Here is a 17,212-nt window from a genome sequence, read left to right as displayed (position 1 = left end):
CCCTGGCTCTATGCCCACCTGCACGTTCTCAGCTGATGACTTCACCTCCTACTTGGCCAAAATGAAGTCAGAGGAGGGCAGAGGGGAAAGCAAGGGTCAAGAAAGGCTGTAGGGAGGAGGTGGGACAGGCTGAGCTTTAGGGTTTGGCAGGATGGAGGTGGATAAGCATGACCTTCCCCATCTTAGGGCCTGAAAGAGGGAGAAAATATTAAGTGCTCCCAGAGGCTCAGCAGCTACCTGACCAAGCCCCTTGGAGCTTTCACCAGCCCCCTGCTTGCCCGCCCCCCCACTACCTGCATGGCCCCCCTGGCCCAAGGTTTTGGTTGGAAATAAAGGAGCTTTTCCAGTGGAAGTTGGAACTTGCACATTAAAGACACTGTTTCTTCATCAGTTTTTATTTATGGGAGAAAATGATGTAAACTGTGAGGAGGCCAAGGAAGTCTCCGAGGAGTTCCTGATACCACACGTGACAGAGTTGAGCACTAACAGTCCGGCTTCAGAGTTGAATAGGTCCAAGGTGGTGGCTGAACCCTCCCTTCAACGGAGAAGAACAGGTGCCAGAGTTCGAGGTGGCGCCCGGGAAAACCGCTTGCTCGGCTGTGTGGGAGAAAACGGGATCATCGGGGACAGGATCCTCGAGGACAGGATCATCGAGGACAGCTGGAGGGGTCGGGCAGGGCGGTCCGAGCCCCAAGGCGTCATTCAGAGGATGGTCTTGTTTATTTCAAACAGCATCCCGGGTGCGGGGAGTCCTGCGGCTGGACACAGACACCTCCTGAGCATATGTACATCTTCGATCAGAGCTGACCTTCGCTTCTGGTCACACCACGTTTCCTCTTTCCTTCACCTCTCCCCTCCCTTTTGTTCCCTGTTATGGATTCTTCTTCTTTCTCAGTCAAAGTCCAGCTAGGAAAAACAGAAATTATGTTAAATATTTCAAACATAAGGAACTTGCTAGATAAAACATATTACAAGAGCATTGGAAGAGCTGAAAGAGCCACCAAGAGGAAGGTGAGCTACCCCAGAGATGAGAAAGGGCAGGAAGCTCCTATTGCCCCAGCACTGGAGGAACCAAAGTTGGGAGGTGCCAGAGCCACTGGGCACAGCGGTGGCTGTCACTGCTGAGCGCTGCTGCTGCAGTTCAAAGAAGTCCCTCCCGCTGCGGAAAGCAGCGAGGGGCCAGCCGCTGGAGGCAACGCGGCCCGCGGCTGGGGAGCCAGGGCCATCCCTGGGCCCGCGGGTGCTGGCCCCTCTCACCGCCACCCACTCTGCCACTGCTGGCACAGAGCGGAGTGTGCGAGGCCAGGAGGCGCTGAGGCCAAGGGGACAGAAGGACCAGCACCCGCCCCCAGCCTCCCGCCTCTCAGTGCTGCCCTCTCCTGACTGTTCTTTCACTTCGCTCTTTTTCGTCCCTCACTGGGGCAAAAAAGACCAGCATTCACTGAGCACCTACCACGTGCCAGGAATTATGCAGAACTGGGAGCTGAAGGCAGTGGGTTCAGGGCTGTAAAGATAGCAACCTGTCCCCAAGGTGCTTTGAGATCAGAAGTAACCTTCCCCCTGCCTTCTTTTTTTTTTTCTTCTTTTTGGCAGATCCAGAATTGCTTCCCTTGTTTGGATACTTTGTGTTTAAAAATCCGAGGGCAACCTCTGAGTGATTAGCTGTCAGTAGACACATACTGAGAATTTATAATATACATTGGACTCTACTAGAGGGGAAAAAATTATGCAAAGTCCTTACCCCTGAGAACTTTCAGTCTGGGGGGAGACAGCGTGCGTGACAGTGAACAGAATGTTAATGGCAACAAGTGGACGGGCTGACTTCCTAAAGGCTGCTTGTAGGACATCCTGGGGTGCCACGGGGTGAGTGGGGTCTGGGCAAGCTTAACGGGGAAGAGGCAAGGCTTGGATATAGGGAGAGGGAAAGCTTGCTAAGAGAGGAGGAAGCTGCAGGCTCAGAGAGCCGTGCGTATGAATCACCCTCCTGCCCCCACCCAAGGCCGCCTCATCAAATTCTGGGCTGCGGGAACATCCAACATTAAGAGACAGAAATGCAAACAGAGTTCTAGCTCTTCCTTTTTCCACACAGTCTTGGCCCGATGTCCTTGGGAGTGTCATTTGACCATTTGGGGCCTTGGTGGCCTCATCTGTGACAAGGGGATACCGATTCTATTCTTGTACTGGGATCTGGAACAGGCCAAATCTGTGGTGGCATCCTGCTTTCCACCTAAGGCTCATGTCTCCCCGGGATGTGGGGTGCAGAGGGGGGTCTGATTTACCTAATTTACCTGGAAGGAAGTGGAATTCTAATGCAAACCAGCAGAAAACTCGGTCCATCCTTCCATCCACACTCTCACTCTGTTTTCTCTTATCCCCAGGAGCCCTTGTCCTGGAGCCGCTGGGCAGTCGGAGAGACCCCCCGGTTCATTCCCCTGGTGGGCCAGGGTGCAGGTCCCTGCCGTGCCAGCCCGCAGTGTACGGGAAACGAGCGCCCCTACTGAGCTGCCTTCCTCATAGCCCGTGTGAGGGGAAGCTGCCCAGCAGATGGGCAGGTCAGGAGCTGACCAGGGTGGGCTCTGCTTTGTGCTTTGCCCCCCTTCCTCAGGCCCTCCGCCCTTGGCACAGCCCCCCTCTTATGCTTCTCCCACAGGTCAGTCTGTGCTCGTGGACACCTCTGGATCCATTGGCTGTCCCTGTAATGAGTAGTGACAGCTCATCACATTGCCAGCTTGCTTCTCTGGCAGGGAGGTCAAGGGCTGGTGAGGCTCATTAGCATCTGCCTGGAAGGAGGCCAGGCAGTCCTGCCCTTCCTCCGCCCAGACCATCCTCTCCTCCAGGCCCCACTCTAACAGTTCTCAGCTGTGCGTCTCCTTCCACTGGTGTGTCATGAGCAGTTGCAAAGAGGGTCACAGTAAAGTGTTGTTTGATAGTAGTGATGGGAGGAAAGCATGTGCATGATTTGCCTTTAGAAATGTACCAAAAATTGAAACAGTCACTTCCACTCATTAGAATCCCAAGGTGCTTATATAAGTTGGAGACAAAAAGGTGAGGCCACCAGGAGCTGGGCTGACCTGCTGTGGGCTTGTCTCTGGGAAGGTGAATGTGAATGTCATCATGACATCTGTTGCCAGTGAAGGAGACTGAGATCAGGACTGCTGACTGTCCTGCCTCCTCCCCTCACTGTGGGCTGGGACAGGCAGAGATGAAGCTGGAATGCCGTGGGTTTTCTTAAGGAGCCGAGGGTTAGAACATCTATCCACGGAGCCTTCTGAAATAGCATGTCTGGAGCACAATGCCACCTAAATCCCCCACAGCCTTGTTAAAATGCAGACTTTGATTCACTAGGTCTGTAGAGAGGGTGGTTGGGGATTTTCAGGTGCTGCTGTAAAATATGGGGAACTTTGGTGAGGCCTGTAGAAGAAAACCATCCATACCTCCTTTAAGTCTGGAGGTTACATGTTTTCTCAGGTGGCCTCTTTTCCTGGGACAACTAACAGGTTTCTAAATGCAGAGCCTCAAAGAGCAAGTCTGTGCAGGACGCCAGGGACCGTGGCTGGGGTTGTTTATGCCTGTGGATTCTTGCATGCTATTTGGCGTTGACTGGCCTACTCATGAAACAGTTATATCACACTTCTCCGGAGTTCATTGAAATCAGAGACAAATCAAAATTTAAAGCTAGAGGGGACTGTACAAAGTCTCAAATTCAATTATTTTATCTTAAAGATGATGTAACTAAGGCCCAAATGTTTAAATTAGGCTCAGCACCTAACACAGGGCCTGCCCCACTAATATTGGTTGAACCAATTGATGACCCAGTGTCACATCTTAGAAAATTCATCATCAGAAGGTGAACTTTTCTTGTCATTTTTTTCAACTTTCTATATTGGGAGCTGCAACTCCATGTCAACAGGGCTGAGGATCTAGTGTGGCCGAGGGAAAGGGCTAGCGGGAGCTTTGGGGAGATAGATGACCCTTGATTTTTCTAGAGAGACCAGAAACCTAGGGTTTTAGGTGAATCTTGTTTTTAAGTATGAGCAATGAACTCAGATTTAAAATAGAATACCACGTGGCCAAACGAGACAAGTTGCTGAGGTAGACACAACTGCTTGTTTCCACCCTCTGATTTTCATAGAGGCCAGGGATCGGAAAGTGATTCTAGTTCACAAGTCTGTTTGGATGTCACAATGCTGAGCCAAGGTTCAGGAAATATGTTCCTGGTTAGCTTAGTCAGAAAGAGAACATCTTTCCTAAAGAAAGAAGAGGGCCTTGGACTGTGTGGTTCAGTGGTTAGAGCATCATCCTGGGCACTGAAGGGTTATGGGTTCAATTCCAAGTCAAAGGCAGGTACCTGGGTAGCAGGGTTGATCCCCAGCTCCGGTCAGGGCACAAGCGGGAGGCAACCAATCGTTGTGTCTCATATTGATGTTTTTTTCTCTCTCTCTCTCTCCCCCCTTCCACTCTCTCTAAAAATCAATGGAAAAAATATCCTCTGGTGAGGATTAACCAAAAAAACCCAACAAAGATGAAGAAGAAGGAAGGAAGGAAGGAAGGAAGGAAGAAAGGAAGGAAGGAAGGAAGGAAGGAAGGAAGGAAGGAAGGAAGGAAGGAAGGAAGGAAGGAAGGAAGGAAGGGAACTTGTTGACAGGATATAGGCCATGGATCACACTGTGGAAGTCTCCTTCCATGTAACATTTTATGAGAGTTTTAACTCAGCTTGGAATATGCTTAGAAATCACCTTCAGGATGGGTGTCTTTGTCACTCCGAGGCAGGTGACTGGGTTTTTTTCTAAGCTTAACTGCTCTCTAAATGAGGAACCCACAAACGGGCTCCCTTATCTGCATACACACTAGGTTAGGAAATCCAAGCATGTTGTGATTACAGGACAGTTGGATCGGGTACAAACTGTAGTGTGTCTGTATGCTCAGTTGAGATATTTTATAAATGTTTTATCAATGCACATACAGAAAACATGCACTTAATCTACTCACAGGAAAGTACACATGAGAAATCACACAGTGGCTTTTCGCAAACTGAACGTCACCAGCGCTCCGAGGCCCGTAAGTCCCCTTTTCCCATTATTTGTTCTACCTCCTGCAGCCCCACCTGGCTGACCACTATCCTGGCTTCTAACAGGGTAGGTCATCCTTCTTTGTATACACACCGTGTCTGGTCTCTGTTGTTCAACATGTTTGTAAAATCAGCTCATCCATATTGTGTGTAGTGTGTTGCCACAGTGCATTATTTCCGCATAGAATTCCATTGTGTGCACATCACCCTCTCCTGCTATTAATGTACATTTTGGGGTTATTACACATGGTGCTGCTGTGAGGTTTGCGATTCATTTTGCTGAACATACTTACACATTTCTTTAGGACGTATACCCAGGAATAGAATTCCCAGGTCACAGGGTGTGCCCGTGTCAACCCCCAGTAGATGCTGCCAGTTACTCAAAGTGACTGCCAATTGCCATTCCCTCCAGCATGTGAGTGTCCTGCTTGTTCCACATCTTTGCCCAATTTGGCTTTGGGCAAACTTTGCCCAAAGTTAAGACGAAAGCTTAGCTTTGTTTTGCACTTGGTGGAGATGTAGTGTACCCCATCTCTATTTTAATTTACATTGTCCTGATGACTAATAAAGTTGAGCACTTTATGTATGTTTAATGCCACCTGCATGCATGTCTTTTGCTACAAGGAGCCTTCTGTCCATTTAAAAAAAAGCTATCTTTTCACTCTAATAATAATGTCTTTCGATAAATAGAAATTTTTAACTTTAATGTTGGCTGATTTATCTTTTTTTTTTTTTTTTTGGTCTTTATGGTTAGTTCCTTTGAATCCTGTTTAAGAAATTTTTGTCTATTCAAGGTCACAAAAATGTTTTCCTTTTAAACAGGGGTGGGGATCCTCCAGTTCGTGGGTCATATATATCCCCCAAATCATTTGGTCTGACCACAAGCAGGACTTGAAATTCAATAAATCTAGGACCTTTTTCATAGCTAATTTTTAAGTTGATAATCTTGAATGGCCTGCGAATGATGTTATAAATATTCAAATGGCCCTTGGCAGAAAAAGGTTTCCCACCCCTGCTTTACAAGCTCTTGTTAAGTTTTAACTTTCAAGCTTCAAATAGATATTAGAGAAGCTTCTTTTCACCTTTTAGATATATTTTTTCCAAGCCCAGGAAATCTAGAGTGAAGCATGGTTGAGAGGCAATACCCCAAAATAGTAGAAATAAGGATCTGAAATCAGACTGCCAGAATCTTCCAATTACCAGCTGCTTGACATTGCTTAACCTCACTGTGCCTCAGTTTCTTAGGAGTAATAATTCTGTCTTCCTCATGGTTTTTTTGTCAGGACTAATTGTGTTAATCCATATACAAGACTGACAACAATTATTATTGGGCTCGATTCAATAAGCTAAGTGGGGAATCAGAGTGAAGAGAGGGAGGAGTGGAGAGCGGTGAGGGGCAGGTGGTGGGAAGCATGGAAGGGAAAGGATAGAAGAACTACTTGTCTGGATCCAGCCCTTAAGGTAGTTGATGGATCAGATTGCCAGAGTGCAAAAACCAGAAGGTTCCAAGAAGTTCACACTGATGGCAGGAGGCAACTCAGTCACATTTATTGCCTCCCCTGGGGTTGGGGAGAGCAGGCCGAAACCGCACTACTTGTTTTAAGCAGGAAATGGGTGATGATCCATTAAACCAGTTAACATGAAGAGCAGCTGTGGTTTGGGGAGGACTCGGTTCTGCTGACCATCCAGCAACTCAGTTCCCCATTCCAGCTTCCAAGAGGCAGACTCCGCTCCGGGGCTGACGTGGTTTCTAAACATGGTCCAGTGGGAAGAGGGACACCTGACCTCCAGCCGACAGAGCAGAGGCCTGAGCACCAGATCATGCAGTGAGCTAAAAAATTCCTCAAGAGAATGTCTAGAATGATGTGAATCTTGTCTCTCCAGGTAAATCGCAGGCACGTTTAAAATAATAACATATCCCTTAGTCCAGAACAGGAGGTGGCAAACTTCATCTGTAAAAATCCAGACAGCAAATATTTTGTGGGCCCTACGATCTCCGTTATAACTTCTTAATTCTGCCATTGATCATGAAAACAGCCCTAGACAACTCATAAACAAATGAGCATGGCTGTTCCAAAGCAGCTTTATTTATGGACACTGGAATTTATATTTTATATAATATCCATGTCACAGAATGTTAATGTTTTGGGTTTTCTCCCCCAACAATTTAAAAATGTGAAAAACATTCTTAGTTCACGGGCCATATACAAAGAGGCAGCAGGCCAGACTGGCCCCGGGAAGTGGTCTTGATCAGTCAGAGTCGGTGGTTTCCAGGCACGGTCACTGGACGAGCAGCGTCAGCGTCACCTGGGAGCCCGTCAGAGAGGAGGTGGCTCAGGCTTCACCCACACCAGGAACTCGGGGAGCCCTCCAGGTGATTCTGATCCATGTCCAAGTTTGCGTCAGGCCTCGAATGCCAGTCCTTCCAGGCACTTATGCTAAGACAACTTTCCCCTAAGACAGTTTTTGTCTCTCTATCTTTTTACATTAGACAAGCCGATCAACCTGGCACCCTAAACTCCTTCTGAGAAGTCCTTTCCCACAGCTGCTTGTGGAGGTAAATCCAGAAAATTACTGGCTGGAGTCCATGTTCTTTACCATGTGTGTCTAACTAGCACTGGACACATGATCAGAAATCTGGTTGGCAATGGATATGTGTCATTAAGGTAACCGGGTTCATCGCATGAGGATTTTAACTGGATATGTAGGTGGGGTTTCATTCATTTCCATGGGGAGCCAAAGTATAAAACCAAAACAGGCAGAGAGAGGGGCGATAGGCAGTTTTCACGGGGCAGAAGGTGTGAGGAGGAAGCAGTGTTGAGGAAACAGGAGCCAGGGGTGGGCTGAAGCTGCGGGTGATGGTTAATCCACGGAAACTCACCCTTACAGAGGCGGGCCCCGGGCAGGGGGACCTGAGGCCCACTGACAGCCCAGCGCCGGGCTGGGCATGAGAAGGCCCTCCACTGAGAGGGCCCCCGCACGCCTGGCCGCCCAGCGGCTTTGCCCCGAAACAGGAGGCCCTGCTGGGCCTGGGGAGCCCTGGCCCCTGCACAATTCCTGGTCCCATGTGAGTCCCACCCACAAACAGTGATGGAGCGAGTGGCACCAACGAGTAGAAACTCTCTGAATGAACAGGGCACCCCAGCCTCAGCACGTGTTGAGGCTTCCCTTGCACAGCACACATGCGTGTGTCTCTGTTCCCCTCCTCCCCTGTAGGCACCCACACCCTCCCCCAAGACGACACTTCGAGAACCTTCCCAGCGGAGCCTTGCTAGACTCTCCTGCTCTGTCCTGATGGATAGGCCAACCCCCCTTGCCCTCAGAGCCAGCAGCCAGACAGCCCTCTGCTGTTCATTCCGCCCTGTTCCATCTACCCCTTGCAGGTCTGCTCAAGGGACTTGAAGACCCAGGCATCTCGGTGTCCCCGCCATTGCCCGCACAGGCCTTGCACAGGATCAGAGTTTAATCAAAGGCGGGGGAGGTCACAGGAGGCCCCCCCACCCTGGCACAGCCCCTCCGTCCTCACTGCCCACACATTTTACAGACCAGGAGGCCAAGGTCCGAAGAGGCGACAAGGTTTGACAACATCAGTCAAATAGCACGCTGGGACAGGAAGGGCCAGATGTCCCTGGTGGCCGCCCTTCCCAAGCCCCTGTCTCCTTCACACTTCTAACTCCCTTCTCCACACTTCAGCTGAGGGGACCGGAGGTAATTTCAAGGGCTTTCAATGACCATTTGCAATTAACTGCATGGGAAACGTCGCCAGTCAATTAGTGTTGGCCTGTTTCCAGGGCTGTCACCAACCTGCTCAGGAGCAGTCAGACTTAATTGTCCTGTTATCTTTTCTTTTTTAAAAATGTTAATCTCATTTGTGAGGCTTTCTGTAAACCTTTAGGTAAGCAGAGACTTTTAATCTGAGTGGAGCATATCTGAATGAAGTAACTGTATTTTACAAATGACTTGCAGGCTTAAAAAGCCTCAGTTGACTGCTGTGGTGGGCACAGGACCTGTGTCTCCTTCTAAAACCACTGGAATCCTACTCCCGGGGAGCAGACACCGGATGGGCCCAGAGGAAACTCATTGCTTGTTTGTTAGTTTGACTACCACAGAGCACAAGAGAGGAACCAGGGAGGGGACAGTTGGTGTTTTGTTTGACTTCAACCTTTTCAGATCTAACAATAAACTCACTGAATCAAACTAAATGGCCATTTAATAGCAGTAAGTCGTGGCTGCCTTGGGAGAAAGCAAGACACACAACAGCATTTCACAAACTGGCTCCATGGAAGGCTGGCAGGAGTGAATGGCTGTCGTTTCTGCTTGCTTACCCATCCATCCCTCCTCCGGGAGCGGACATTCTTATTTTCTTTAGGACTCAGTCCTCTGCTATTTTCAGTCCTTGTCATTCCAGGGAGACTGAGCCCTCAACACCCAGCTCAGGTTCTGAGTGGCTGGCCAACTGTACTGGGTTGTCTGGCCCAGTTGTTGGCTTGGGATGGACAAGTGACTGAGGCGAGGCTGAGGAGAGGTGATCCTGGGATGCTGTCTGGACTGCGAGGCAAAAGCAGCTCTTTCTGCTGGGAGGGGGGGGGTGGGTTGTAAGAATGAGTGTCTGGTCCTATTAGCACTTACGTTGCTACTTCATGAGAAGAGTTAGCTTCATGAGAATAAAGGAAAAACAAAGGAAAGCAGAGAGAAAGAGAGAGAGGGAGAGACAGACAGACAGACAGACACACACAGAGAGAGAGAGAGAGAGAGAGAGAGATACCAGACTGAAGGGGTCCATTTGCCTGCCTGCATCAAAGCCCAATAAGACACAAAGAGTATGCAGATGAGAAAGGAAGGATTTATTAAGGACATGAGCCAAGCCAGGAGTCACAGGTAGCTCATGCTTAAAGACCAGGCTCCCTGATGGCTTCCAGAGGATGGGTTTTATATGGAAAAGTCATTAAGCATGGTGACTAATAGTTAGGGAGTGGTCTCTACTGGGTGGTGGGTGCTGGGGTAGGGGGTAACTGATCACTGCATCTGGCCTTGATGTCAGCCGTGGAGTTGTTCTGTCCAATTTCACAAGGATTTGTTCTGTGGGATGGTTCTGCATTCCTGGGTCGGGAGCTAAAACACAATCGAGAGCAAGATGTATGTTTAGTTTGATTGAAAACTCTGCCTCGATAGTCAATAGACTCAGGACCTTGTTCCTAAGACCACTGGATGTTGACCAGAACCTCGCTGTCCTGAGGGCTTAATGCTTAAGCAAAGGAGAGGGAGGGAGGTGGGTGAGTCAGGGTGCTAGGTGAGGCCAGCTTGAGTCCAAGGAAAGAAGAAAAAGAAAAGAAAAGAAAGGAAAGGAAAGGAAAGGAAAGGAAAGGAAAGGAAAGGAAAGGAAAGGAAAGGAAAGGAAAGGAAAGGAAAGGAAAGGAAAGGAAAGGAAAGGAAAGGAAAGGAAAGGAAAGGAAAGAAAAGAAAAGAAAAGAAAAGAAAAGAAAAGAAAAGAAAAGGCCAGATTCAAGAAAATAAGGTTTCTGTGCAGCTACATCGCCCCCTTTCTTTCGATCATTCCTCAGTCTGGAGGAATATAGGGCAACTGGGTCTGGGTTCAATCAAGAGGGAGGATTAGCTTGTAAGATGGAGTCCGATTTGCTGCCCACTGTGCCCCTCTCATCTGGCTCTTACAACCTCACACGCCCATCCCTTCCAAGGTGATCCCTGAGCCTGAGGGGGCGTTCTAGGTGTTCAATTCTAGGTGTTCAATTCTAGGTGTTCAATTCTAGGTGTTCAATTCTAGGTGTTCAATTCTAGGTGTTCAATTCTAGGTGTTCAATTCTAGGTGTTTAATTCACAAGCAGGAAGCGCAGCAATGATAGAAGAGGAATTAGGCCATGATACCTGTACTCTAAGTAGTAATCAGAGCAAACCAGAAATTAATCTCTGAATCTTTAAGACTGCCAGTCAAGAAAACCCTCAGAGCTTCATTTTGCTGGAAGGACGGCAGGCAGTGACAGTCGGACAGATTGCCCCGGCCCGCGTACCACCGTCCGCGGTGAGCGCCTTACTCCCGCTCAGCAAGCCCTCCTGTGCTCACACAGCGCCGGTCACCCGAACCGGCCAAGCAGAAGCCGTTGTGTGACTTCTCTGAAGTTTACATTATATTCCCTAGCTGGGCCTACAATTGCAAGGCTCAGGGAGAAAATAGTGTTATTTCTCAACAATTCCGAGGTAAAGGATGGGAGAGAAATAAAATACTAGCTCAGAGCACTGCAGCCAAACACATTCATTAGAAAAATTCAGTATCCGGTCCAATCCACAGGTGAAATACAAGATTTTAAAGACAATTAACTGATCTCACATCTAATATCTATAATTAGTCATTATGGTTTCTATGGAAACAATTTTTCCTCTGAGATCACCCTCATTTTATCAAAGATAGCTAAGTTAAACTTAATTTGTCTTATAAATCCAGTTTCAATAAATTTGGTCTGTTATTTGCATAGTACGGCAAGAATAGGAATTGATCATACAGGCTCTTTTAAATCTGTTTTGCAGGAATGTTACAGGAACTCTCCAGATGGAGCTTCAGTTAGCGCCTCAGGCGCAGCAGCAAGCCAGACACTTGCCATCGGCATTTGCCAGCAATGCCTGTCGATTTGGGTGATCCCTCAGGTTCTCAAGGTTCTCCAAAATGTCTTGAGGTCCTTCCTTTGCCAAGTCCCAGGCAAGCAACCTTTGTTCCTTACCTGGAAGGACTGCTGTGAACCATGTAAGCAGGGTCCCAGCCCGTTTCTCTGAGGGGCTTTTATCAGCTTCCCAAGTTTATCTTAATTTCTTATAGCTTTCTGGTGACATTCAAAGTCTATGCATGTCTTTTTCAAACATGATATTTCAGTCAAAGTCTTGGTAATCCAATTTCCAATTGTATCCTGTTATAAAAATAATGTATTCCTATTGAATTTATGCAAACAAATATATTGCCATGAAAAGAATAATACTCATTCGGAGTCTCCAAACTTCTAGAGGGATCAGGTAGAGAGAAAAAGATAAATGTTTCAATATTGTTTACAAAGGCATAATTTACCAAACTGATCTAAGTCATAGGTGGTTTAAAAGAAAACAAGTTTCCTTAGAGCTGAAAAACAAAAAGATTAAAAATTAGCAATATTCTTAATAAAAAGATATAAAAGTTATCATCCTCAGTTCATTCAGTCCAATATAAGAAATTCTTGTCTATCTTGATCCTTTGCGAGCAGTTCATGAATGGAACTTTATAAATCCTCATCCAGTTTAAGGGTGTGGTCTCAAAGTTTGCTCTCAGAAGCTTTATTCAGTTTAGAATAAGTTGGAGTCCTTTTCATAGATCTTTCTGATAAACATACTTACAAAAGCATCAGAGTAAAACAATGACTGTAAATGACAAAAAAACTTAAACAACATTGTTATAGATCTGATTAGAAAGCATTCACAAAGAACTTTGCTTTTCTCTAACATAGCATTTTAAGATAACAGGAATTACAAATGAATATTGTATTAAGGCTTTGTGGGCCCCTGGAGATTTAAATATAATCCTGAATATGTAATATTCTTTTAATAATAAGAATATATACATACAAATACAACACAACTATTTCCTTAGTGGACAAAGCAATTTAAACATATCAAATGGACCTAATTAGTTCAAAACCTCTCCCTTGCAAGGAGGAAAAAAGAACCTCATTGGGGTGTCCTGGGGCCCGTTAGAACAACCCCAAACCATTTCTGGGATAAGAAAAAGGTATCCTGCTGAAATTTGAACCCCAGAACTTCGTCAAACACATTTGACCAAAAGGATCATATATCATTTTGAAACAGTATTAAATTATTTGTTTATCCAAAGTGACACTAGAAAGGTATCAAATAAAAATCCAGGTTACCTAACTTTAGTTCTTAGGATTAAGAAAAGTGTTTTCTTAAGAAATCAAGGACCTAATCAAGACAGTAGAAAACTATTTTAATAAAACAGAATCTTTGCTTTCTGGCCAGAAAACTTTCTATAACACCTTATCTGGGGTAGAATAAATATAAATTTTTAACAGAATGATAAAGAACCAAATTCTTATTTTGCATTAGCTTACTTTTGATATTTAAATTTATTTACTTACTTAGTAAATTCCAATCTTATTCAACTTAATTATATATAAAGTCTCCTCAAGACTTTTCTTTATAGACCATCTACAACTCTCTTAGTTTTTCCCTTCTCATTCACTCAGAAATAAATGACCTTATTTTAGGACAAGTTTTATTCTTCTAATTCCTTAAAACAGTGTATTTCCGTATATTTTATATATTTTTTATTACTAAAGAAATACAGTTTCCTTCCATTTTAATTAGAAACCTTAACTCAAGAACCTCAATTTCTAGTGATAACTAAAAAAGAAGCAATTAGTATTCTTTAGATTAATACATTTATGGACACATTTAATAATTTCTAAAAATATATTTCCTCATAGCACATTTTTTTCTTTTTTTTTTTTTGTTAATCTTCACCCGAGGGTTGACATTTTCCCATTGATTTTTCAGAGAGAGAGTGGGAGGGAGAGAAGGAGGGGGGGAGAGAAAGACAGAGAGAGAGAGAGAAACACCAATGTGAGACCCATCGACTGGTTGCCTCCTGCGCTCTCCCCGACCAGGGCTGGGAGAACCTGCAACCCAGGTACATACCCTTGACCAAGAATCCAACCTGTGACCATTCTGTCTGCCCTCCAATGCTCTAACCACTGAGCAATACCAGCTAGGGTAGAACAGTTTTTTTTAATGTGGCATAAGACATGTTTACTAATGGAACTAAATATCTTTAGTTTCTCTGTAATAGACAGAAGACAGACCTATGTTAAGTAATGGTCTAGACCTTTAATGACTATCCATTATTTAAACACTTTAAAGTTTCAGGTTACCAAAAGGATTTATAAAAGCATTTAAGTACACTATAGTTATTACTAAACAGCTTACCTAAAAGGAACTTTTTATCCCCTTTACATTTGTTTAATTTATTTGCTCCTTAGAATTAAGTTTAGATTACTTATAAAGTTCTCATTATACTGTTATTTTTCTTGCTGACAGTTTTGCAACAGATAACATTAACTTATTTAACTAATAAACCAAGGCAGAATAAACTCATTGCTTAATGCTGATGATTTTAAAGGCATATGCATATTCAACCAAACTCAAAGCAGCTTTAATATCAGATACTCTCCCAGATCATGTGATTCTGAAAAGCCCTTGGGTTAGTTTCTGTTATATTTTTGAGAATTCTCAAGTAAGCACTTGTTTGTTTAAGCCAAGTTAATGGGCTCTTTTTTTTTTTTTTAAATTAATAATGTTATCTGGAGGTAGAAAATACCAAAACGCACATGAACAGACAGACATAGAAATCTTTCAGCCTTAAGACAGGCAACCATATTTAGAAAGGAACAGCTGAGATAATTTAAATTGATTTGTTCAGATGGCTAGGGATTTTGTGTGTTTGTTTTTACTAATATTTGTGGAGAAAGCACTTAAGATCTGTGTTTGTCCTGGGTGCGGATGTCTTGGATTCCACAGAAGCAGTTTGTGCTTCCGGAAACCACCCCAGGCCCTTCGTTTCCTTCAGTCTTTGAATCTGAGGGCAGTAAAAGAGATGCCCTTGAATTTCTTCTGGGCTCCACTACTGGCTTCACAAAGATTTATAGGATACGGACAGCTGCTCTTAAAATTTTCATTGAAACTTAAGTGACAGCGTAGGTTGACCTACCTGTCTAACTAGTAATTGCTAATTTGTTTCTTTCCTTTTAGGTGTGTGGTTTCATTTTAGCTTAGGGAAGGGACTCAAAATAGAAATTTCTACCTGGCTCTGACAGTTTTCAATTTAGCCAAATTTCAGATCAAAAAGCTATTAAACCCTTTCAAATATATTGTCAGGTTTCAGCTGAGACGAACAATAAACATTACTGGCATCATTAAACAATTCCATGGACCCAAGAGAGTGCAGAGACCTTCTAGAGTCTTCTCCTCTGACAGTCGGAAAAAAGAACCAACAGCCTTCATGTCCCCCAGTTCCCCGATGGGACGCTCTGTCTATTTCTACAATTATAATCACACAAAAAAGACACAATCCATTGAAGTTGACATAACTTCAATATAGAGCCAGTTTAAATGATCCAATTGTCCTAATCTCATCAGTCCTTACATTTCCATGTTCTTTAACTGTAGTCTGAGTCAGGGCTTCACCCATGGGTTTGGGTACTATAGTTCAGAGACTCCTATATCAATAGTTCTGGAAATTTTTCTTTCCTATCTCCTGACCATTTCACCCACTCTTGAGTAAAGAGGCTTTGGGGTCCCCAGGAGAGATCAAGCCAAGGGACCCTGGCCCTGTTATTAAACGTTAAGTAGATATAACCTGCCTGATTATTGCCCTAAGCAATTACTGGTCAGGTTTCTCATTGTAATCTTTTCCTCCAGTCTTTTAAATTTTTATACATTGGGGTAAATAGAGCAGACTTATTTGGGCCCTTTAATCTTAGAGGGGCATCGGATAGGGGTTGCCCCCTATTATTTGGCCCCCTTTAGCCTTGGGTAGTGCTGTACTAACACCTTTATTTTAACCCCATTAATGTCTGCTTAATTTAGCCCAATTTTCTCTTCCATAGTTCTTAGCTAAATGTACTCCAGTTCTGTAAGACAGAGCCCGGAGAGCTGCATTAGGGTACAGAGATGGAATTATTCGTGCTACCAAGGTCTTTATCAGTCAAAGTCATTACTCATTTTTAGCTCGTGCAATGTTAAGTGAGCCCTAGGATTAGACAGTTTCCATACAAGAATGGCTTGGGAACAAACAGTTGTGAGATCTAACAGTTCAGTAACTCCTATTTCTTGCTAAAGTTTGGCCAGCATGAGTCAGATACAACAGACAAGGCGGTGGGAGGGGCTGGGGGCTCCCCCCCCCCCCCCCCCCCCCCCCCGCTATGCCTCCGACGGCCCAGAGCGGCCCAGGCACGGCGGGTGCTGCCGTGGGTCAGGCGGGAGCAGCATCTCCTGCCCACTCCTTCAAGGCCGCTGGATGCAGACGGAATTGTCCCTGTCCCACCACATGGAACACAGACTCATCTAGTAACAATGCAGCCTCACGCAGGCTGACAAACAGGGTGCCCCTCTCCTGGTTCCCCCCAGCTTCTCCAAGTCCGGGGGAGGCCAGGCAAACGAAGGTTTCTCACGGGTTTCCCAAGCCTTAGAAGAGGGTGGTTTTCCTGGGTCACCACCCGTGAAACAGTACCAAAAGACCTCTTCAATTTCCGAAACCAGAGCAAATGCCATATTTCAGCCTTTTCAAGTCCTTGTTTGTTTATGCTGCAAACAAAAGCTCCATAGGTCAGGGGCACCTGGCCACGGGCCACCATCCAACCTCCGCCTCCAAGACAACAGGTCTGGGCAGCCGCTGGGCTGGGGCTTGGTGGCAAGCTCTGGGCTGGGGGTGCCTGACCTCACAGGCAAAAAGGAGGCCCCATGTTGGGTGCCAAAACTGTTACCCGGCTGAAGGGGTCCATTTGCCTGCCCGCATTAAACAGGAGTTTGTAGATGAGAAAGGAAGGATTTATTAAGGACATGAAGCCAAGCCAGGAGTCACAGGTAGCTCATGCTTAAAGACCAGGCTCCCAGATGGCTTCCAGAGGATGGATGTTAGAGGGAAAAGTCATTAAGCATGGTGACTAATAGAGTTAGGGTGTGGTCTCCACTGGTTGGTGGGTGCTGGGGTAGGGGGTAACTGATCACTGCATCTGGCCTTGATGTCAGCCATGGGGTTGTTCTGTCCAGTTTCACAAGGATTTGTTCTGTGGGATGGTTCTGTTTTCCTGGGTCGGGAGCTAAAACACAATCGAGAGCAAGATGTTATATTTAGTTTGATTGAAAAACTCTGTCTCGATAGTCAATAGACTCAGGACCTTGTTCCTAAGACCACTGGATGCTGCTCAGAACCTCATTGTCCTGAGGGCTTAATGACTGAGCCAGGGAGAGGGAGGTGGGTGAGTCGGGGAGCTGGGCGAGGCCAGTTTGAGTCAAAGGGAAAAAAATGAAAATAAAATAAAAAGCCAGGTTAAAGAAAATAAGGTTTCTGAGTGTTTACAAGAGAGATATTCCTGA

The sequence above is a fragment of the Miniopterus natalensis genome, chromosome 17 (genome assembly GCF_054644295.1).
Source record: "Miniopterus natalensis isolate mMinNat1 chromosome 17, mMinNat1.hap1, whole genome shotgun sequence".
Lineage (NCBI taxonomy): Eukaryota > Metazoa > Chordata > Mammalia > Chiroptera > Miniopteridae > Miniopterus > Miniopterus natalensis.
The sequence above is the reverse complement of the archived record's forward strand: the minus strand, read 5'-3'. Positions refer to the sequence as shown.